This window comes from Opisthocomus hoazin, chromosome 14, assembly GCF_030867145.1.
Source record: "Opisthocomus hoazin isolate bOpiHoa1 chromosome 14, bOpiHoa1.hap1, whole genome shotgun sequence".
NCBI classification, from domain to species: Eukaryota; Metazoa; Chordata; class Aves; order Opisthocomiformes; family Opisthocomidae; genus Opisthocomus; species Opisthocomus hoazin.
The window spans coordinates 14,665,928-14,690,186 of NC_134427.1; the positions used below are offsets into that span (position 1 = coordinate 14,665,928).

The following is a 24,259-nucleotide window of genomic DNA, read 5'->3' on the forward strand; positions in this document are numbered from 1 at the left end:
TTCACATCGGACTGCAGAATAGGGCATTTTAAGTCAGTTGAATAGGTGTGGTTAAAAGAACTGACCATGTATATTTGGTTTGGTGAATGCAGAGCTAGATAGCTTCTTTCCCACTCTGCATTTGTTAGTGGTTTTTTTGTGTTTGTTTTTTAAGCAACTATTAATCTTTTCTTGCTGGGAGGAAGAAGAAAATCTCAGTGAAATTAGAGTACCTCTATTTGTGAAGAGTCAGTCTCATGGTGTCCTGAAAAGTGATTTTTATTGTTTTTTTTTTTAACCTTTTCGGAATTCCCAGTACCAAAGTAACTGTTTGTAAGTGGCTTGTTATTGGTCCAAGTTAAGTGTAAGAAATACTGTTATTCAAATGATGTCATATGAAATGTGACAATGTAAAATGACCTCAAAGGCTTTGGGGAGAGTAGTAATAGAATTTGTTTTGCTTGAGCAAAGATGTGGAGGCATCATTTAATGGCTGCAGGAGGTCTGCAGGGTGTATTCATAACTCTGCCAGTAGATCTGGGATGTGACTGTGGGGCAGTCGCTTTGGTACTTCTCAAGCTTGTTATAGCCAGTTTAATTTGTGGAGGTTTTTTAATCAAACAGAAAGCAGAAATCTCTATCAATCTTGTTTCTCATTTTGATGAGTGGCCCTCAGTGCTTTGGCGCGTCTGACTGGGAAAGGAAGTTATAATATTTACTCTTCATGCTTAGAGAAATATTGTTCAGATGTCTGATGGAAAAACATTATTATGGTTGCTTTTCCATAACTAAAACTACATCTTTTCTGCTTCTTCACATTAATTTAAGGTCAACATCACAAGCCATATACAGACAATGTTGTGTTGTGATATCTTCATGTTGACTGGTAATGTACTTTTGAATAATAACCAGGAGTTGGTAGAGCTAATTTTTCACCATCTTGTTTCCATCCATTGGGCATGTAAATGCATAAGGAAGGATACTCTTGGATCTTGATAGTCTGCTTAGTTGTGAGCTAACAAGGGTGTTCTTCTATGACCAGTCCAGCAGGTGTAACCAAGTTGGAGCCTTTGCACTATTTGTTAATACTTTTCTGGAACATGACCTGCTTTAGTACAGATATTCTCTGTGAACTGTAAAACAAAGAATGCTCATGTAAGAAAAGATGAGAAAATGCCATTTTCAGGCGTTTGAATTTTTTATGATGTGTGTTTTCAGTCTGGGCTGTGATCAGCCCTCGAGTGAACAGCATGCACGCTTCTTACTGAGAACAGGATTGGCAGGTATTCGTGCATCAGTGTTTGGCCTTGTGTGCTGGAATGAATGGCTATTTGTAAACTTTACCATCAGCTATGTTAAAGCAAACCTTTAACACACAGTTAGTTTGAAAGAACCTACCTACATATTCACTGCTCTTTGGCATCGTAACTTTCAGATATTTTTTCCAGAAATTCTTCTGTTCTTTGTAGAGAGCGCAGGAATTACGGTTTTAAATAGTCTGAGAACACACAAGTCATGTGTTTTTTAAAGTATAAGCAAAAGAGTATGCACACATTTTTGCATGGGCAATGACAGCTGTGGTGAATCATCGCTGGTCTGACCCTGGGGCTTCTCAGGAGAGCCTCTGCTTCTTGAACAAGAGTGGGGACTCCTGCTCGTATCTCTAATTGACTTTCTCCCACAGCCACTCATTTACTGAATATGGTGAAAACATAATATCCAACACACACCTGTGAAATGTGTAAACAGAATCATAAAGAAAATCAGTAGGTGTAAACGTAGACTCGGAGAAGAAAGTTCTAATCCTGATGAAAATGATAGTCAAGTAGAAAATTGGACTTTGCTTTATCTGGTAGGTGTAGATTGGGAAGAAACAACTGGAATGCTCGCTTGCAAACGCCAGGACTCTGGGCAGCTGAATGATGCAGAAAGTGTGATTAGATGTTGTAGAGGTAATAGGAAACCAAACACAGACCAGTGTTCAGATGCTGTGTTAGCAGCTGAGACTGAAATACAGCTAACAAAAGGTGAAGGAGGAAGAACAGTACTGTATATTGCCAAGCTGAATGAAGATTTACGAAGGATATTGCAACAAGTGAAATAAAGCCGAGGGAAAGAGTAAGAAGAAGAGGTTACTTATGCAGCAGAGATGTGGTAGACATGAAGGAGATGTAGGTGTGATCTGAACATACCGTGAACCTTTGCTTCAGCTTTTGGTAGGAAGATGCTGACCATGAAGCAGAGGATGGACAGCGGAAGTGAGGACAGGGAAAATGGACTCCCCCCAGGGGAAAGAGGAACTACAGAACTCAGATGTGGGCAGCATTCTGGTGGGAAATGCAACAGCAGAAGTTTTTAGCTGCTCTTAAGCTCATCAGACTCCATCTTGTGAAAAGCTATATGTGATATGCAAGCAATTAACCCATGATCCAGAAGGCAGCCTCCTCCTGATCTGTGTTCTTGCATTTCTACATGTGTAAGATGCTTACTTGCATGCATACCTCTGGGTATTTTGTATGCTTAGTTCGTTGACATGCAGAATTATACTCAGATTTTAAACTACTAGAGCAATACCGTATGAATCATATTTATAACATACCTTCAAAGTATGAAAATCAGAGGAGGGTCTTACATGAGCATTTCCGGCTTTATGGCCAGACCCACTCCACTATAAGCTGGTTGTCTCCGATTCAAGTATGGAAAAGCATTTAGGAGCTGCAGGTGAAAACATCATATGGGAATACTTTAATAAAAAAAAAAAAACAGAGTGAAAGAAAGTTGAACATATAACTTGGCAACTCTCCATGAACTGCAGATATAGGTTGAAGTTATTTAGTTGGCAGGCAATTGCTAGTGTATTAGCAGTGCTGGGGGGGGGAATCTGATTTCTGTATTTTGGCTTATGCAGTAAAGAAATTCCTCCCACATAAATATGTTCATTTCACCTTCTGGGAAGTAAAGAAAGGAAACTGTAGCTGCAGTCTGTTATTTAATCTTCCTGAAATTAGCATTTTGTGCTCAGGAAGATTGAAAGATTTAATGCCAATGCCTTCCTCAAAAGAAAGAAATGACACACCACATATGTTTTAGCACTGGTTAGACTGTTAAATGGAATTAATCAAAATCCACGTTAAAATATTTCCATGTGTTAATTAGCAACGGTTTGGAACATTAAAATACATATTGGCTTGGGAATAAATTAGTGAAGAAATATCAGATTGAGATTGTGGGCTTTTAATTACAACATAATAGACTGTATGTTTTAGAAAGGTAAATGTAAATACACTCCTATGAAATGCTATGGCAATGTGCATTTAAAAATGTTGTAGTAAAATAATCTAAAACAGGCTTTCATTATGGCAGAGAGTGTGATACCATTTCCCATTTTAAAAGAAACATTAAATCGTTCCTTCATATAATAAAGCAAGAGAAAAACAGTTTTAAAAAGCCGAGAGTTTCATCTCAGGCCAAAGGAAGTTTTAAAATTTCTCTTTTGAAAATCATGATGATGTAGTAAGTACCAAGACCAGGTCTCCTGTTGCGAGTAGAAGAGTTCACTTCTGCCTTTCTGTTCATGCTGGGACACTGCAGAATTTGGTCTCCATTCCCTCATGTTGAGTCTTGAGAGCAGCAGAATAGCATAAATTTAGTTAAATATGTAAACATGACCAGACAAATGGTATGTTCATACTCTTAAATCAATACACACAAGGGAGGTAGAGATACCTATGGTAGCATTACAGATACCGAACTCCTAACTGAGGGTGGAGGCCATGGTTGGCCCACAGAGTAGGGACGACCCATTTCTCTTCCTACGGAGGGAATGACCATTCTTTTCCATGACAATAAGCGGGAGCCACCTCCAAGAGATTTCCTGAAGTTTCATCCCGGGGTTGTTCTCCCACACTCACATCATTGCAGATGGTTATGTGTACATCTAGTGCAGAGAATTTAAGAAAGTAGGTGTTGGTTTTAGTTTTCTCTGTGGTTGCTGTTCAAGTAGCCATTTGGAAGATAGCACTGAGCATAAAGAAAAGGTTTGGAGAGCAGAGGGACAAAGAGCAAAGTAAGCATAGATTCAGTCGCTTGCCAGGCTAAAGAGCCTATTTTTGCTTGAATTTGCAAAGATCTCTGAGAGGATTCAGTGATCCAGGAGTGTAAGCCTCAATCCCTATTAATACTGCCAATTAATACTGCCAGTCTAAACATATTTCAGTTAATATATGCTGCTTTCCCTTGCACGCTTCCTCAGAATAATTTCCCATTGTTATATCCCCCAGATGTGTAAACTCCCTGGGTTATATTTTACTGAGCTGCAAGCTGCGACACTTAAATCCACATGACAAGCTGGCAATTACTTCTGCTGTTTGTAAATATCCAGGCACCCATTTACATTTGCCAGTATTTTAAATATAAACATTGAGATAATTCTTTCTTAAATATGTTAAAACACTAACACATACCCTTTGTAAACTTAGAAAACTGTAAAGATCCTCAGGTCACTTGTAGGAGTCAGGATTTGGATTTTATTACTTTTGAGTCCACCCTGAATGAAGGCTTCATGTCCTGGTCAGTAACCTGCATCTGTGGGGTTTTAATCCTTTTTGATGCCAAGAAACCATAACTTCTGTGACATCAGAAACTAAAAACATAGAATCAGAATCATAGAATAGTTTGGGTTAGAAGGGACCTTACAGATCATGTAGTTCCAACCCCCTTGCCGTGGGCAGGGACAGCTTCCACTAGATCAGGTATCTCAAAGCCTCATCTAACCTGGCCTTGAACATCTTGAAAAATATATAATTTCTATTAGCACATGCTAATGACACTTAAATGTGCTTAATTTTGAATCTCCCTTTACATCCAGGAGTAGCCTGCTTAAGCGGCTTCCTTGTGAAGTAAAACTTCGCAGTATATTTTGCATTGGGAAAAAAGAGAGACTGTAACGTCTTCCCTTCCTGGCAACACATGCAGTTACACATTGACATGAAATATGGCACAAATTTAGCTAGGGAAATATTAAAGAGAGTAATTTTTATTCAAAGCAGTTATCCTAGCAACCGCATCATTTGCTGCACAATACCATGATCACAAAGGTCACCATTTAACATGGTTTCATGGCAAGGACCACGCACTGTGGTGTCATGGACCACAAATGGTTTGCAGATCCAAGTTTGGAAATCAGGGATGTAGGGCTTTGCCAATATTTCTGAAAGCAAAACTTTACCATTAAGGTTTCTTGAGGTCTGTGGAGTCACAAAAAGCCCAGTGAGGGGATATGCACTGTCTGTGCCAACAGCTGACATTTTTTCGTTGTCATAAATTATTTCTTCCACCACCAGATAGAAAATGATTGTGCAGAGTGGAATGGAGGTGGGGCTGCATTCAAAAAGTTTCTGCGTGTGGATACAAAGAAATACATTTAAATCTCACTAAATTTGTACTTACAATTGCTATTGCTTTTTCCCCTCCATGTAGTGAAAAACTAGTTCCTTAAAACATAAAATACCCAGTTCACTGTCCTCCAGATAAAGGAAATAAACCAGACTGAGGAGCAGACCCTTCTCTAAGGGGTGGAGAGGTGATTGTAAAATACAACCAGGTTAGACCTGTCTTACCCTTTGGTGTTGGCATTGCTGTGCAAGTAATCCCACTAATTCCATATGAGGACTAAGGCTTTCTGGTTTTCAATAGAAGCAGCAAAACTGGGCCATAAATGATCAGTCTGCATAAGACTTATTTAGGACTAGCAGCAAGAGCAGGACGTAGCAGGGATATAGAGAATTATTGCTCTTCAGAGGAGAAGAAAAATTAAAATTTGCAAATGCTGTTTTCATAAACACATTTTATTGAGACATAACTGCACCTGCATTTCATGAAGAAAATTGTTTGCTACAGTTTTTATTATACTTTGATATATTGAATATATTTGATTTATTTTGATAATATTTTTTCTGCTTTTATTAGTATTCTACATATTTTAAGTCCCTAGTCCCAAGTATCAGATCTTGTGAGAGATGATGGTGTGTTTACTTATAATTCTCATCCTACTTTTTCAGAACTGGTGTTCTAGATATAATGAAGACTTCAGATAAGCAACAAGATTTCAGATATTTAGCTAAATCAGGAATATCATGTTACTGTTGACTTTGCTTGATTACAAGAGCCAGGTCCTGGAAAGAATAAGGGTGCATTTCTGCTAGCATTTTAGTTTCTTAGGAGCACACTTTGGAAACAAATCTGATCTTCCTCAGTTGCTGATCTTTTTTTCGTTGGGGGGAGGTCTTGGGGTATGTGAGCTAGATTTCTTTAGGTTGAAAGGAAAACAAGAAGCTGTGCAGGGATGCCTGTAACCTGCTCCAGGTGCTCCCTGGTGCTCCGGAGAAGTCAGGCTCGTGCCACGCAGCTCCTTCTCTTGCCTCTTCTCCCCCAAGGTACACACATCGTGTTCACTGCCTTCTTGGCACCAGCTCTTCCTCTCCACAGATCGACTCCTGTTGTGCTGCGCTTCTTCGTGGTGTAGATACAGCTTAATTCTCTGGCACCAGGACGGGTAGTGACCTGGGATAAAATTAACTGTCATAGAGTTACAGAAAGGGTGACTGACTTCTATAGCTTGCCTGTAAGAACTGTAAACACCTGTATGAGAAGGTGGCAAGAATGGAGAAGACTCTGCCTTCTCCTCACAACAGGCTGCACCTGTGCAGGGACAGCCTAAGTCTAGCTCTTTGAGAAGGGAAAACTTCTGTAAGTGATGGAGGCAACTTCCATAGCTAAGCATGTTAAAAGGGAGCTGATTTTTACAGCCTAGCATGGGAGATTTTCCATAACAAGTCTTGCATGTGGCTTCAGAAGTGGGAGCCCAGAACAATTCTCCATGTTCTTGGCTGGTCCAGTCATTCTGGTTTCTAGGGCGAAGCACATGTCGGGTCACTTAAGGACAGACAAAAACAGAGGCATGAACTAAGAGAGGGATTTCCCCTTTCATTAGCCACAGTAAATGTGTTTGTTCAAGAACAAATAGCTGGAATAAGAAGATGTGCAGCTCGGATGCTGAAGAAAAGGCTATTTGTGTCAAATATATAGGAAATACTGTTCACAGATAAACTATTGTAAGTGTTGTCCTATAACAAGGCCAAGTTTACTTGGGAGCCTGACTATGTAAAGGCCCCGTATTTCATTGTTTTTTCTGTTAGCTAACATGGGGCACTGCAAGGTGAGTGAAGATGTGATTGCAGTGAGCTGGGCTTTAAACTATTTCACTAGAGCATAGTGCTTTACTGCAAGCTGCCTTGGACTTTGGTGCTGTCAGAAATCCTTATTGAGTGGTATTTCCAGGTTTAAAGTCAACAGCCAGAGGCAGAAGGAAGATGCTATCTCTGTGGCATGCCCTTAATAAAAAGTTTGCTTGAACATAATTCCCTTATGATAGCAAACCTGCGTATAATGGTGAGAGTATTTACTTGACACTTTCCAGGATTACCTATGGTATTTTGTTGTAATGGTGGAGAGAGAGAAGTCCAGAGAGAGACCAAGCCTGAAGCAGTGGCCTGTAGTGGGGGTACTTCCATGGCCGTCCCAGGCAGAGAGGTGGCACAGGGGTAGCTGGGTATAGCAGGAGAAATTGATCTGCTTTGACCAGTGGACGTGGAGCCAAGGCTGAAGGCAACTCTGCAAGTGAAAATGTGGCAGTTAGTGTTGGCAAAACAGGAGACTCGATCAAGAGCAGCCAGAACTGAAGGCATGAGCTCCAGTAGGAGGCTGTGGCAGGGGACATGGGGGAATGCCTAAAATGTGCTGAGGGTGCGTTACCTGCCTTTCCTGACTGCTACAGCCTCTGTCTGGGCTTCTCCAGAACCAGGCTGGTTCTTCTTTGTGGGACTCTTGCAGATCTCATCTTGCTTCCCTTCCTGTGGGTACCTGGTTCTTCAAAGTATTGGAAGTGAAGTTGACTTCTGCACTGTGTTTGTGAACTTGAGCTTTTGCAGATTTCATAGATGGTTATTTTTCTGGCAGTGATACCATCAGGTTGTTTTCTGTGTGTGTGTGCATATGTACAAATCCAGATATAAAATTACAGAAAAACAGTAGATAGAGTCGTATGACCACTTAAATCTACATCCACACTTGCAATATAGGCTGAAGACGCTTTCCCTGGCACAGTGCTGTGGTTTCACAATAGATCACATGTGACGAAAGTGGAAAGGAATTACATATTTTGTTTCCTCCTCTCCTGTGACACAGCGCCACGTGGAGATCTTCACTGCATCTGGTTTCTGATTTTGACCCTGAATACAGACAAATATCACAGGCTCTAACAATTGTCATCTCTGGTCCTCCCTCCAGAAGTGAGATCCAAGGGAATTAGTTTTCAGCTGGATGCTCTCTCCTATGCTCAGTGCTTAAATTTACTGGCATTGCGTGTTTGTCTCTTGCTGAGTGGAGACATACAATTACTTCTTAAATTCCTCTTTGTTCCCACAAGTACTTTCACACTTAGTCCTCTCAAAACGAAGCAAGATCGGCTTTGCCCGCATTGCTGGTGTCCCATGGCTCCCAGCACTTACTGTTTCCGCTGCCGTGGGGAAGTGTGTGGGTCTGTGGTGTGGGGCGGGGTGGGAGCCAGAGGAGGGAAGGGGGAGAAAAGTTTGGCTTGTTGCCCATGGTGTAGGCAGCAGAGCTGTGTGCCTCAGCAGCTGGAGGAGAGGAGAGGAAGACAGTGCAGTCCCTAGGTAGAAAAGCAGAAAAGTGAATGTATTAGTGCATGCTTTGGTGGACGTGACAGAAAAATAAGGGCCTGAGAAAGGGAAAAGTGCAAGGGAAGAGCAAGGCAGGTATTCAGCCGGGTGCTGGATGCTGGATTCTGGCTGCCTGGAAGAGGCAGCAGCAGGAGTGCCCACCTGGAACAAATGGAAAACCTGAAGGATATTCTCTTGGCTGGCTTCTCAACTGTCGAAGCCTCTTCCTGTGACTTGTCTGCACGATTTGCAGGGAGTAGCAGTGACTGCAATAATGTTTTTCTAGATCAGATCACTAATACATCCACACTAATGGAGAGGTAAGCTGTGCATGAGACTTCTGCCCAACTCCAGTTTCCTCTTCTATACCATCAGATGCAGGTTACAAATAGCTGTGGCTGTGATAGCAGCACAAGCTGCGCTCTGTTGTCATAGAAGGCCTGAACATTTTAAGCGAGCGCTTTGTACCTGAGAAACAATCCTGTACCTTCTATTAGGAAGCTTTGAGTTAGCAAGCTGCTCTTAAACTTTGAGGTGATTAGAGTACACATACATAAGGTGTAGAACCAAAGCTTCTGTATTTGCATATGTATATGAGAGAAGGTGTTCAAATGTGTTTTCCACCATTTTTCATGTATTTTTATGGTGGTGATGGCTGGATTTTGCATATGGATTATTGTAATCCTACATTGTTGTAGCAAAAGTCTCACCTTGGATTGAGTGTCACATTAGGCAAAGAACATAGCAGATATTTTGGAACAGAGTTTTCCTTCATGAATGTTTGCTTTCTTACTGCTCTGAGGAAGGAAAATAAAAAAGCCACAGGACTGCATTTACCACAGCTCTGTGCCTGAGCTAATAAACTGTGCTGAGAGCTCCAGCTCAGGCTTATGCTTTTTTTTCCAGCCTGAAACACAGACTGAGATAACTCAGGTCTGCCCACAAGAGACAGCACAATTATTCCTTGAAAGGGTTCCAAATGTTTCAAGGCCTGGATAGCTATGGCAAGAGTTTGTATGTGTGTATAAATATATATCTCTCATATTGTATGTGTGTAAATCCGTTTGAAAATCAAGCAAAATGTGCACACAGCTCTATTTAGATTGGACTTGGAAAAAAAAAATTTGGAAAATTGGAGCATTCTCTTTTATTTTTTTTTGAAAACCAACAAAAAGCCAACACTGGCATTTTTGCATGTGGCTGTTACGCAAGTCTCCTTAGGGATTACCTTTGACACTGGGCTCTTAAAGTTGCAGCATCTTGCATAACGTGCTTGCACAACAAGCACTGCGCTTCAGAGGCAGCAGGTTTAGACCCAAGGCAGTAAGCAGTGATCACTGCCACTGACATTGTCTGCAGCGTTTTGTGAGGACGTTCTGAACGATTTCAAAACTGAAGGAGAGAAAATGGAGTAAAGGATACTGTTGGGAAATAGAAAAATAATCCCCACTACACATCAGTCTTGCACATTTGGCTTTAAGTAAAAGAGATGTAAGTAATTGTTTCAAAATTTGGGGTCTAAGCTTTTGAGTTTATTTATTCAAAGGAAAAATCAATGCATTTTTTCCAGGAGGATCAGTTTGTGCTCCTGCCAAAGTCAGTCTAATTTTAATATTTGGCTTCAGTTGAAACAATTTTTGGCCTTTTGTAATCAAGGTTAATACATGAAAAGTGTTTTCCATTCCTCCCCCCGTACATCTATACCTATTCCATAATATGCCAAACATTGAGACCCAGATATGAATGTACTCTTCTGCAGAGATTTTATTTTGAAGGACTGAATTCCACACCCACTGTTGTTTATCGAAAATCTGTCATTGACTTCAGTAGTGTTTGGATCAAGACCTGTAAAATTCAGAAAGAACCACTCTGAAATTAGGATGTACAGATGACAACTGCATTATAGATTGAACTGGACTGAGTATTTGTGCTATCCTCTTATGTAGCACTTCAAAACACCACAACTTTCACTGAAATAATCTCTTGGGAAAATAAATGGAGAAGTTTCCAAATACTATAGCTGCTTCAGTATTCATACATAATAAACCCAGCTTCTGTAAATAACTCATTTTATCTGTCAAACATTGTAGGCACATATGCCACATTAACTGTCACTGGGGTCGTAAATAAACAATGTATCTGTCTACACATTACTTATGTCTGGGGGGAAATGAACAAGTACATAACAAAAACAGTAAGGAACATATTTTAATTGTAAGATAAAATGTTGGTATTGCTATTGCTAATTACTTTAAATACATCTGATCTTAAAAATACAGTTCATAATTCAAAGCAAGATGCAAAAGGGCAATAGTAAAACAAAATCAAGTTAATGCATCTAGTATGTATTTCTTAAATACATTTCTACTCCCAGGTATTCAAATACAACTCCAGGCACATTTTGATTCTTTACTCTTAACACAACAACAGAAAACAGCCCCCCACCTTCTCCAACTGCACAAGCAGACTTTGGAGCCACGGCAGTATCTGTAACTGATGCTCTAATGATGCTTGACTTTATAACCAGAATCTTCTCGAAATGGCATTTGCAGATTTGGCTCAATTCCATCAGAATCAGTGGTGTTTTCTGTATATAACTGTATAGAATGTACATTTGGGGTTAAAGTGTAGGTCCTAACTCTGGTTTACTGTGTATCAATGAGCCGAAGTTACTTACATCTCTTTAAAGTTGTCACGATGGGCTCCCCTTGCTGATGGTCTATTTGAGTGATTTCTGCTTAGCAGTCTGTGCTGTACCGCTTGTTTGTGATCGCATTTAGACACCAGAGGTAGTGGGAGACTTCTAATGAGATGCCAAAATATCACGAGTCTGCCTTTGACCACTGGAGTATCTTAGTTGTTGAGATAATCTTCTGTACACTTTTAATTTTGTTTTCTCTAGACAGAGTTGTCATTTAAAAGACCGATTTCTGAGCTTTTCTTAGAATAATTGTTTCTTGATGTGAAAACAAATCCGAAACCAATAAACCCACAGATTCCGTTCAGCCTCTTCTAAATTTGTTGTACTTTTGGTGGAAAAAACCACGTTTGTCAACCAACTGGGTATGGACAGGGATAGACCTGCTTTATGACAGAGTAAAATTAAGTTAAGCTCTGTCTGATCAAAGTGATAGTAGGTCTTGTCTTATATTGTTAGGTGATATTATAATTATTAATTATAGAATTATTATGATTTCATGTCTTTACTAACCACTAATACTGCAAGAGGGACAATGCTTTAAAGCAAAACAGCCCTTATACATTCTGTTGATTGGCTAAAATACACCTTTTATATTAATAGTCTTTTACCTAAGCTAATGAGCCAGAATATAAGATTTAAGACATTAGTGCTATTAATGTAATAGCTAATGAGGATGAAATTCAGCCTTTAGATATTTCCATGGTTCTCTTGGTAACTTATGAACGGGCAGAATTTGACCCTACACATTTTGCTAAGACACCAAAATACCACAATAAAGGGCTAAGGTGTATTTAATCCTGGAATGATTAGGTAACAAGGTAGCTATGTCTTTGAAAAGAAATGTATTTACTTGTGCTTGGCATGCACGTAGCAAGAATCCATTGTGTGCCTCCATGTTATTTTCCTTTGACATTGTTAAATATCTGAGAAGTTGTTTTTTGTCTCGCACAACTTTGCAAGCAGCATGCTAGAAAGCATATACAATCTGTGAGGAGCTGTTGTTGCTGGATTTAAACAGCACAGCTACGAGAAGAATTCCAGTGCAGGCACCTCTTGTTAACAGCCCTTCCATAGGTGCTTAAGTTCAAATTAACTGTTGTGAAACCCAAATTAGAGTCAAATCTGATGTGAGCCAATTTACTCTGCACAACAATCATGGGCAATGAAAAGTGTTCTGCTAGATTGCTGTTTAAATCGGATCACTGTAGCTCCCTCGGTGGGAAAGTAGTGCAGCATAACAATGGCCAGTGGCTAGATGTAATTTAATTATTGGGTTTACATATTGGTTATTTCTTGCATTGTTTAAAAAGAAACATTTTCCAGCCAGGTGTACAATGTCTGGCCAGTGTTAGAAATCATTATAAAAAGCTGGAGGAATAATAGACCGGTGATCTAACACATTTAAATTAAGCAAGGTCTGATTGCTGAATGTTGAAGGGTGGTGAGTTCATTTCCATCGAGGGCTGACATTTTGTGCTTTTTGTATATTGCATTGTTAGTGGTATAATGCATACAGAAATATGATGATGAAAAGCCTGAAGACTCAGAGTTTGAAAATAAGGCTTCCTTAGGGTTGAAATAGCTGTTGTTTCACAAAGCAGCTTTTCTGCTTGAAATCACATGCTAAATTTGAGGCCCTCCATTTAATATTTACAAACCAAAAGAAAAGAGAATTAATAAGATGTTGGTCCATCTTTATCTTTCATCTGTCCGTTAGGCTTTCTCGTAACTGAAAGACACATTGGTGAATGTAAGGTGGTGTAGGGCGGCATTGTTCTAGTACTGCACTTCTTGCTCCAAGTTCCTTCTTTTGTATCATAACAGCAAAATTCCATATCACATCATTGTTTGATATGAAATTGCTTGATAGGGTGTGATGACACATGCATATTGTGTTAGCAGCATAATTTAACTGCTCCCTTTTTTTAAACCATTTGCAAAAGTGCCTGAAATGTGTGCATTATAAAATAGGGTCATTACAGCTATGGTTGAATTGGCATTTCGGTAATAATCCTTTTGTAGAGGGCTAGATGTTAATGCAAATCTTTTATCATTATAAATATGAATCAGTCAGCAACAAAATGGAGTGACTTCAATAAATGGACACTGGAAAACCTGATTTGCTGAGTGCTGATACTGCAGCTCTCAAAACCCTGACATCATGCCACCAAAGTGTTTGCAAGGGGTGGTACAAGTCCAGAACGTAGTTTGGTGGTGGTTTGAGAGAGGAACGCTGCTCATGAATCAGCCGGCACCGTAGGTCAGGAGTGGCTGCCGTCTACTGTGTTTGGAGGGAAGGAGGTTGGAATGGATTGCTGTCTTCTGAACACAGCCTCAGTCTGTGCCTGTATTTCATACAGCTGCCAAAGCCCATCTCGTTATGTGCCTCTGTGGCATCGCAGATCCAGCCCTCTGTCTTTACTCAAGTGAAGTCTACTGTAGTAAATATGAGTGTCTCCCAGTAACACCAGTTCAGCCCTTTGCACTCTGTTTGAGAAGAATGTCTTTCATACTGTGTTGAGAATAGAAATGTCTCTGTATTGCATATGGGGAACTAAACTGAAAGCTTTGTATGGCACAGCTTCTTGTCTCATTCTTTTCCTGCCCTTTCTTTCCAAGCAAATTACTTCAGATGTGCTTCTTTGAGGGATAAAAACATCTCCATGGGAAAGTGAGAGCATCTCCTGTTGCAAAAAGGCTACATGTTAGCATCAGGTTTGGATTTGAAGTAAGTTAGTGGACACCTGAAGAATCCTTCCAGGTGTGGCTCTCTGAGAACAGAACTCCCATATACATTTCCCTCCTCTTCTTCCTGAGGCAAGGGGTGGAAGGAGCAGTTACGTCAGCTTCAGCACCAAAGCTTAAGGTCCTTACTTAAGAAATTTAACTGGCTGCATTGACTTAGATTTTATCAGGATTTAGACTTTTGCAGGTCCATCTTTGGAGCACCTTTGCCCCATCCCTGGAAGTGTTCAAGGCTGGGTTGGATGGGGCTTTGAGCAACCTGGTCTAGTGGAAGGTGTCCCTGCTCATGGCAGGGGGGTCGGAATTAGATGATCTTCAAGGTCCCTTTCAACCCAAATTCTGTGAGTCTACAATTCTACCTGTTACAAGCTTAGGAGGGGTGCCAGCGTGGCTGGAGATCTGAACACAAGCTCACAAAAGATGTGACTGCATAGGTGGAGTGGAGAAAGGGGGTGGCCTCGGATCCTGCCTGCAAAGGGTCATGAATGCTCACTCCATTAAGAAGCAGTATCACATATATACGCCTGTGAGGAATTACACAGTTTATGTTGTCACTTAGGATATGGGGCTCCTTTTCTGCTGAGTTTCACTAATTCCGTTTTATACTCGGCCCATGACTCCAGCTAGTAAAGTCACTGAAGCATGTTATTATTGCTGAGCGTTTTCTGTATACTTCTTTGCCATTTAGTAGTGTGTTTTGTAATCGGTGCCATATTCTTCTGTCTTCCATAGTATGATCCCGTAGCACTGTAACTGTATGAGGTTCAACAAGGCCAAATGCCGGGTCCTGCACCTGGGTCACACCAATACCATGCAACGCTACAGGCTTGGGGAGGAGTGGCTGGAAAGCTGCCCAGCGGGAAAGGACCTGGGGGTGCTGGTCGACAGCCGGCTGAACATGAACCAGCAGTGTGCCCAGGTGGCCAAGAAGGCCAGCGGCATCCTGGCTTGTGTCAGGAACAGTGTGGCCAGCGGGAGCAGAGAGGTGATCGTGCCCCTGTACTCGGCACTGGTGAAGCTGCACCTGGAGTACTGTGTTCAGTTTTGGGCCCCTCACTACAAGAAGGACATTGAGTTGCTGGAGCTTGTCCAGAGAAGGGCAGTGAGGCTGGTGAGGGGTCTGGAGAACAGGTCTTAGAAGGAGCGACTGAGGGAGCTGGGGCCGTTTAGTCTGGAGAAGAGGAGGCTGAGGGGAGACCTTATCGCTCTCTACAACTACCTGAAAGGAGGTTGTAGTGAGGCAGGTGTTGGTCTTTTCTCCCAGGTAACTAGTGATAGGACAAGAGGCAATGGCCTCAAGTTACATCAGGGGAGGTTTAGATTAGATATTAGGAAAAATGTCTTTACTGAAAAAGTGGTGAGACACTGGAACAGGCTGCCCAGGAGGTGATTGAGTCACCATCCCTGGAGGTGTGTAAAAAATGTGTAGTTGTGGCACTTCGGGATGTGGTTTAGCAGGCATGGTGTTGGGCGGATGGTTGGACTTGATGATCTTAGAGGTCTTTTCCAACCTATGATTCTTTGATTCTATGAGTCACTGGACATGGTAAGACTCATGGGACAAACCAGTCATTTCTTCAGTAGAGGCCTTGACTGTTCATAGGCTTAATGATTTTCTGCAGCTTTGTCAAACAGTGGTGTTATCTCCAGTTGAAAAACAGCCAGTAAACATGACTTTTTACGGTGTGACAAATTTAACGTCACTTATTGTGTTGGACATTTATGAATGAGCCTTGTATAAACAAGGTCCATTCCTACTGCATATCCATTATAGAATGAATTGGTAGAATTTGTTCTGTTTATACACTCTATGATTTATAGAAATTTTAACTTTAAAATATCTAGCTTTTGTTGTTGGAAAGGCTCTTGTAGTGGAGGCATACATCCTAAGTGGGTATCAGGTGAAAATGCAAATGGCAGTTCTCAATTTCAGTTCATCTTGTTTAAATGGAGAATAGTGTTTGATGGCTTTTGTAATGTTTGTTCACTGAATAGGCACGTAAAAGTCATATCTGCCTGCATGGGCTATTTACTTTTTAGAACAGATTTGACACATATATGTGTTATTTCAGGAGCGTAATCACTCAACTTGTTGCTGGTTTCAGGGAATTCTTTTATACTCAGGTCCTTGTGAATTGAATTAAATGGCTACAAGATTAATTTGTTGTGGAAAATAAACAAATAGATTGATGGATATTATGCCTCTAATTAAACAGCATGAACCAGAGAGATGGTTCTTTGTTATATTTCTGTCTGGAAGGCCAAGTGTTCTAAGCGTTTGAGCCAGCCCTCATGTCTTAAATTTTAAGAAGCCGAAAGAAGTAAGGTCCTTCTGCTCGTGGAGATGTGCCTGACCTCTGAGGTATTTGCAGTTTCTCAGTCAGTAGTATTGAAACCTGTAGTTTCAATACGGCAATTTCCAATGTTGAAGAGGAACAGTGCATTTCCAAAATTATAATATGGTAGTATGTATATGCAAAATCTATAGGTATTCTTGATGAATAACAATGCACTCTGACAGCGAAGAATCAACACAGAAAAATTAGGTCACAGCAGCTTGCTTGCTCTTTACACTGTCATGGTTGATTGGTTATTCTCATCACCCTTTGTTTAAAATCATTTCAGAATTAATTGGCGTTCATTAACGCAAGTCTTTGTAGCAGAATTGCAGAAACAGTCATTAATGTAGCTAATAAACATAAAAAAGAAAAAAGGATCCTATTACCAGGTCCCTACAGGCTGTTAACTAACATTTTGAATAAGAATACATAAACATAAATTAAACATTTTTCCAAACTGCTACGGATGTGGGAGTTCAGCATGGTGGTCTGTAGTAATGCTTTGAACCAATTTGTTTATTATGTCAGTTTTTTAAGGTTTCTGCTATAAAGATAGAGGTCCTGATTAGCTTAGATTTTCGCTGCACTCATGCAGGTTTCTTAAGAGGTCTGTCTACCTCTGCAGGCTACTACAGATGAGGCTCCGATCCTTCTCCCCTGACTCCTGTGAGTGTTGTTCTTGAGGAGTGTAGAGCTTCAGGTTCCTTTTGTGATGTTGTGAGAAGAAATGGGGTAAACTTATAAGCCAGAAGTTTTGGTTGAGGGCCCAACAGCAGATACTGACTGGTGCAAGCGTCACCTGCTTCATCTGTGTGGGTGAAGGCTGGTCGCTGACTTTATCTGGGTGCTCTCCCACCTGATCTTCATGTTAGCTTGAGTTAGACCAACTCAGTATAATGCACTCTCAAATCTGCTGCGTGTTAATTACAGGATTTCCCTTGTTTGGGCTGTTGCCCTGATTTGAAGGAATATGCAATTTAGAAGGCACTGCTGTATCTATTAAACAGCTCCCTACAACCATTTTTTTCTAACGAATCTCGCCAGGTTATGGGTCATTAGTGGTTGAGTACAACATGCATAGGAAAGGTCACCTCCACCTCATGCCCTGGCAGGCATGGAAGGAGTGGGGGGATACGATGGTGTACGCGCGGCTGCGGGTCTCGGAGCGTGTTTCTGCCTGACCCCTCGGAGGTCTGCGGGGCTGCAGCAGGTCCCAGCGCTCTGGCACAGCGTCTTCTGGCGTTGAGCTGTGTGAGGATGACAGGCTCATTCCTGTGCTCACAGTTACTTGTTACCCAAAACAGAGCGAGGTGGAGCTTGTACTGCCTACCTCTATGTGGCAGGGAACTGTGGCTCTTCAGAGGGTGATAGAAGCAACCGCAGTGTTGGGCGTGCAGCAGAGGCTCCCAGCGCAAGCCCTGGCTGGCTGTGCAGGAGCTCCTTCCAGCCGCACAACAGCTCCTCGCACTGCCCATCGGTTTGACTGCGGCGCGGGAAGCGAGTGGTGGAGCCGGGAGAGGCGGCTGGGCTGCCCGCGTTCACCCGGCCTTTCTGCACCTGCACTGGGCTGGCACAGCTCCCACGGGCGCCGTTTAGACCCCAGAGAGTCCGCAGGACACCTGAGTCCTCGGTTTGCAGGCACCAGGAGGTACCCAGGCAGCCAAGGGAGCGTGGCCTGGGAACAAGTGAATGGAAATGCCAAATTATGTATCCGGAAATATTGTAGACATTGCAATGGAGCCCTAGTGAGGAGCAATTGGAAAATGTGTCCTCTACTATTTAATTTTTGAATGTCTTTGCTACAGCATACTGCGTGTAAAGAGGGTAATTTGCAGATGAACCACTGAATGTAGTTAGTTGGTATGTTTTGAGGTCACTGTAGTATCTGAAGAGCATTGACTGACGCGTTTTTAACTTTGGTTAAATGCTGAGTCTCCATGCAAATGCAGTCTTGGCATACGCAGTAAGTTACAAAAACATTTCAAATACAACTAGACAAATATATTGCTTTGTATGTCTGACTCTTGACACACGGTGTCTGTATATATTCCGACATACGCAGAGAAACATGGAGGCTTGCCAGTGATCCATATACATTACTTTTTATAGCATACAATTTCAAAGAATTCAAGCCTTAAGTAGAATACCATTGGTAAAGGGACAAAGAAATATATTTATCCCTACAATTAAAATATAATAACAGAAAGACTAAAAATTATTTTAGTCTAACTTTTGTTTATTGACTAGAACATATAAATGGCTTTAGGCACTACTAAACAATAAAAAAAATGTGGCTCACTATTGGGTCTTTTATCCATTTTAATTTATTTTGATGCTGCATGCAGTTTCTGAATATCTTTTGTGGGTTGTAATAAAATAGCCGCAGTGCAATTTTGCATGTATGTCAAGCGGTGCGTGACCTGATATGCAAATTTAATACCAAGGTGCCAAAACTGAATTCATAATGTTTCACATCTACAGGGCTGTTTAAGGCAGTTTAGAAATCAATGAATATGTAATATGAAGGTGATAAGACCTAAATAAAAACCCTATTTATCTACTATGAAAAGTATTTATACACAGAATATTTAGCACAAGCAGAAAATGGACAGAGTTTCCAATTATATGGTTTGCATAAACAAATGTTGAACCATGTGCCTAGAATAGATAATAACATAGCTAGTTCCTTTGCATTATACTTTAGAAATGTTTACAGATGTCTCTCTCAGTGTATATATAAAATGAAACACTAAACTGAAGCAGCTTTTGAAGAAAAACCTCTTTGAGGTCTCGTATTTATTTTTAATTTACAGTATATGGGGTGCTTCATTATAGGTTTCTGTTACCGGTTTTCAGGTTATTAAAGATCAGTGAAATAAGATACACTTTTGTGAAGTCTTGTAGTTTATGGTGAAATAAGGAACATAAATTTAACTGGTTATAAATAAGAATCAAATGTTTTCCATCTGCTTACCTTTAAAAGCAGAGAAGATCTAATTTTGGAAGCATTTTGACTTTTGAGATCTTTTCCTGAATCGATGAACTGATTATTTCTATTGTTTTGTCCAAAAAAGTTAATCTAATACAGTTTCAGGAGTTTACCAAATGATACTTGTGAATTAGATTGGCCTTTCACTCAGGGTACTTATATGTGGAGATGGACTGGGAATCCAAGTCTTGATTGATGGCAATCAGTCCTAGCTAAACCACTGGAAATACATACTGTCTCCCCACGGACGAAGAGAGAGTAGATGTGTTTGATTGGCTGGCTGCGCTGCTTTACAGCACCCTGCCAGTCAGCACAGAGAGACATTTATATCTCTTGGCTTGAAATAAGTTGCTACACTAATGACTACCAATGTGTTGAGCAATCAAGAAAAATGTAGGGGGGCAGCAGGTTTTGAAAAATATCCATCGTGCCATACGCGTACTGCTGATATTTGGAAGAGATTTTGTATCCACCTTGCTAGAGGCCAAGGTCCATCATAGTAAGAGTCAGACTGACAGATGAAATAATGATTTGACGTAGATACTAATTGATCTTTGTTCTCTAGTGTAAGAAACTAGAGAAGACTCAAACCTCAGAAGTGTACACTTTTTCCACACCTGACCTTAAACCAGCTCGGGTGTAGCTTTCTGCTGTTGGTCAACAGCCTGTTGACTTAATGTCTTGAACCTCAACAAGGGTTTAAAGGTCACAATAAATTTGAACACCTTCTTTCTCTGATCAGATACAGATGAGCAGAACTGGGAGGTAGGTAATAATGAAGAAGATCTTAGGGTTTGTCCCTTGTGTGGCTACTGCCCCGTGAAATTGCTGCCTCCCTCTGAGAAATGAATGATGGGGTCATTTTTTGTTTCTGCATGAAGGATTATCTGCATTTCTTCGGCTGGTGCTAGAACCATTCGTTTTTATGAAGTTTTCTTTGGCTCGTGCCACTATTTATTAATAAGAGATTGTTTAAAAAAAATAGTAGCCAGCATACTGTGAGTGTTGTACTTTTCTGGGCCTCAGTTATGTGCAAAAGCCTCAGGTTAATTCTCTGTATCAAATATGCTGCATTAATCTTCCTCAACTGAGGGGATGCCACCACATTCCTTGGAGGGGAGGACATCCGAATTTCCCTTGCTCAGAGGTGCCCCATTAAGAGGTTTGTTATGGAAGGATTCATATGGATCCTTTCATGTGGAAATGGAAAGATCCACGAGGTTCTCCTCACAAAATTTTCTTTGCATTGTCTTCATGGTCCTGAGGGGTGCTGAGTTCTCATAGGAGACCACGTCCTTTCTGATCCTATAAGAAACCTGCAGTAAAGGGTCGCATTCAGATGAACCCTGGAACTGTACCGTGGGAGATGTATCTTCCTCCTCCGCTGGGACACGGTGTGCTTGTAGGCACTGTGCTGTTGTGTTCCCCTTTGGTTGTTCAGACATAACCACTGAAGGGCCTGAGAGGCCAAAACTGAAGAACTGACATAGTAAATAAATGGAGTATTTGTGGTTTAGTAAATAAGTGAAATGGTATATAATGTTTTTTTCCAGACTGAAACGAAACATATGGTATTCTCAGAAGGGAATATTTCTAGTTCTTAAATATTTTTCTGGAACATAATATCATAGTATTTATGAATTTATCTTTAAAATTAATGGTTGTTCTTATGATTTCCCCAGAATTTTTGTTTTGATCTCGGCTATGTTTTTCCCTTTTTTACTTAGAGACAGGGTTGTTTTTTTCTTTTTTAAATAGCAAAGTTTTCCATGGAATGCAAATTCTCATTCGTGACCAAATCACAGAGCACAAGGTAATGTTATAGTAAGCAATTTGGGTTGTTTTTCTCCAGAATCATCGTTTCCCTCTCCAGCCTCTTTCATAGAGATTGGTGGAGAATGGCAGGAAGAGTTGGTGATGCAGAAGGAACTGGATGAGGCAAGAGACCACCACTTTCCTATGTGCAAATTCTGGGTTCCCACCAGAGACTCTGGGCTGTAATAGAGACCTGGGCTTTAACTGTTTGTTCCTGGGCTCAGCTTTGGGGTTAGGTGGAAACTTCATCCTCACACCAAAACATAGCGGGTTTGCCCTGAGCTGAGCTGCTTAACCTTTCTTTGTGCAAACCCTAAAGCAGCTGTGTTATGCGTGGCTTTGAATTTTTCATAAATTCTGGACAAGCAGAGGGACATGGACCTACAGTGCAATGACTGATGGTCAGTAGGAATAAATGGGAAGTCTTAGTCTATCAGTGAGAACCGGGACCTTATTATCTGACATTGGGCTTCCCTTGGGGTTTCTTCTTCTGCAGAAAGGTGTAATGCACCTTTATACTAATGTTGGCATAAAGACTTAAGCCACCAGTTCAGGGAAGCCTATACTCAGAAAACACATTTTTGTGAAGTTCATTTTGTCATCCTGGATTGTTGTCTGTTTCGTTCTTCAGCGGTTTTATAAACTAAGAATTGGGGACACTGATCTCCTTTGGAAAATATTCCTAAAATTGGGAGTATTTGTGTGTTACAGATTTGTTTTAGTGGCAGTTTTGATGCTTTGGAGAAAATCCATCTGGGAGAACTATATTAATAAAGAAAGCATTTGGTAACCTAATTTTCTTGGCAGCTTAAATGTCTTTATTTGCGATTTTTTTCTGTCCCTGTCTTTTAATCAGTGTCATGCTGTGAAATCTGCCTTTTTTGCCATGACCAACCCATGAAATTTGTCATTGCTGTTTCTATGATTTGCATGGGGCTTGCTTTGTGATTAGCAAGCGGAGTTCCCAAGTGTGTGTTCTATTTGCATGGATCTCTGCTCTCCAAAAAATGCGTGGTCTCTTAGTCTGGCCTCCAAACTAGACTGTAACCCAAGGCTGATTTTTTCTAATATTAAGGGATAGTTATTTCAAGTGGTAGTTATGCTCCTTTCTTAAAGTGGTTATTAGGTTAGGTGGTGCTGTCGGTGGAGCTTACCTTAAATGCTTGGGTTCATCACCTTTGTTTTGCAGCCTGCTCATATTTACTCAGTTTGGTGTGTAGGGAAGCAACACAAGCTTTCTGCAGAAAAAAATTCAGACACTTTGAGAGTGTGTTATGCAGCAAAGCAGGCTACCATAATAGGCTCAGCTGAGGGTTGAATCCCTAGTTTGGAGTGCAAAATCTGTAGGAGAATGTAAGGCTTTTACTTTTTGATATATAGTAATTATATAGGGAATTATAGTGATATATAGTGAATTATATTTTTAACACTGAACCACTGTCTTATGAATCTTTTGGCCTAGCAAAAGATAGTATGTTTAGTTTAACAATGAGATAATATTTTGACATTTATTTAAAAAAAAAAAAAAGGTTTGGCTTTGCTTTAAGTTTGTGGTCAGAATGAATTAATTTGCTCTTACTGGAAGAATACTTATCATAATGGATTCATGTGGTATCCATGTGCTTGTCACATGTTTTTTTTTTATACGCATCCCTCTAATTTCATTTTGATGCCACTTTAATTTAGCATTAGTTAATGGACTACACATAAAGGTTGCTCATTTTTTAATCTGGAATCTTCAGCTAAATTTCTGATATTTAAAACTGCTAAGCTGGAGAGTAGACCACTAAATATTAATGGCAGCACTTAGAAAAATTAACAGAATTATCTTCTTTTTTGTCTGTTGATTCCCTTTTACTACTTTACAAATTAATAAACAAAACAATAAGGGGGTAGAGAATAGTGCTGAAAAATTAAATGTATTGTTGGAAGAGAATGTGCAGCTTACCTACACATACCAGTCATCAGTGACTGTTGGGCAGCATGGGAAGATGTGCAGGTCACCACTGGCGGGCATGGTGGAACAAGACTGAATAGAGTCACCAGTTCAATAGAGGAAAGGTGCTTATATTAGGAGTCCACCTCTATGCGCTAGCTGTAGCTGACAGAAGTAATCACTTGCTTATGCTGAATTAGGAGCCTAACTACCCAAATTATATGATCTAATTTCTGGAGACACCTGCTTACCTTGGACATCCACCTAAAGCTAAGGTGGGTGGTGGGAGTATCTCCTAATATAGAAAATCCACAGAGGTCCATGGGAGTTATGCAGTTTAATTTCATTGGAATCTAGGTTTCACCCAGAGACTGAAGACTTGAAACGGTTGAGAAGTTTTTCCATTGACTTCACCAGGGTTTGGCTTGGGTTCGATGGACCCACAGTGTGATGTGACACAGCCCTACACAAGCCAAGGTAGAAGAGATCCATTATGATCGCCAGTAAGGAAAAGAAAATACTTCAGTGACTAAATTGGCTCCAGTTGTTTATTATCTACTATTTATTATCCCATGAAAAGACTTTATCCAATAAGACTGGAGCTGAATTTTCATAGGGCGTTTTAAACAAAAGTGGCTTCATGTCAAATTTATGCTGGAAAGGTCAACGTTAGTTTACATCAAAGGTTTGGGTTGTTGAGAAACAATAACATAAGGTCATAATTTCAGCTTGTTTGAAGAGCTGCAATGAGCTATTTGCCAGAGATTCGATCTCTGGTAAACAGGCCCCTCTAGGCTCACTTGGAAAAGCTTGCAAATGCACGGACGCTCTTTGCCCATGAGGTTCAGGATGAAAAGTAAGCCTGAGAGCTGCTGGTGTTTGTATACAGAATTTGGTTCTCCTTCCTTCCTTCCTTCCTTCCTTCCTTCCTTCCTTCCTTCCTTCCTTCCGTCCTTCCGTCCTTCCGTCCTTCCGTCCTTCCTTCCGTCCTTCCTTCCGTCCTTCCTTGAAATCACT

The 24,259-nt window shown here is 40.7% G+C and overlaps 1 protein-coding gene across 4 annotated transcripts in view; it reads left to right on the forward strand.

Moving 5' to 3' along the window:
• AFF2 (ALF transcription elongation factor 2) overlaps positions 1–24,259 on the forward strand; it is a 353,085-nt gene that overhangs the window by 102,396 nt on the left and 226,430 nt on the right. The window lies entirely within an intron of this gene.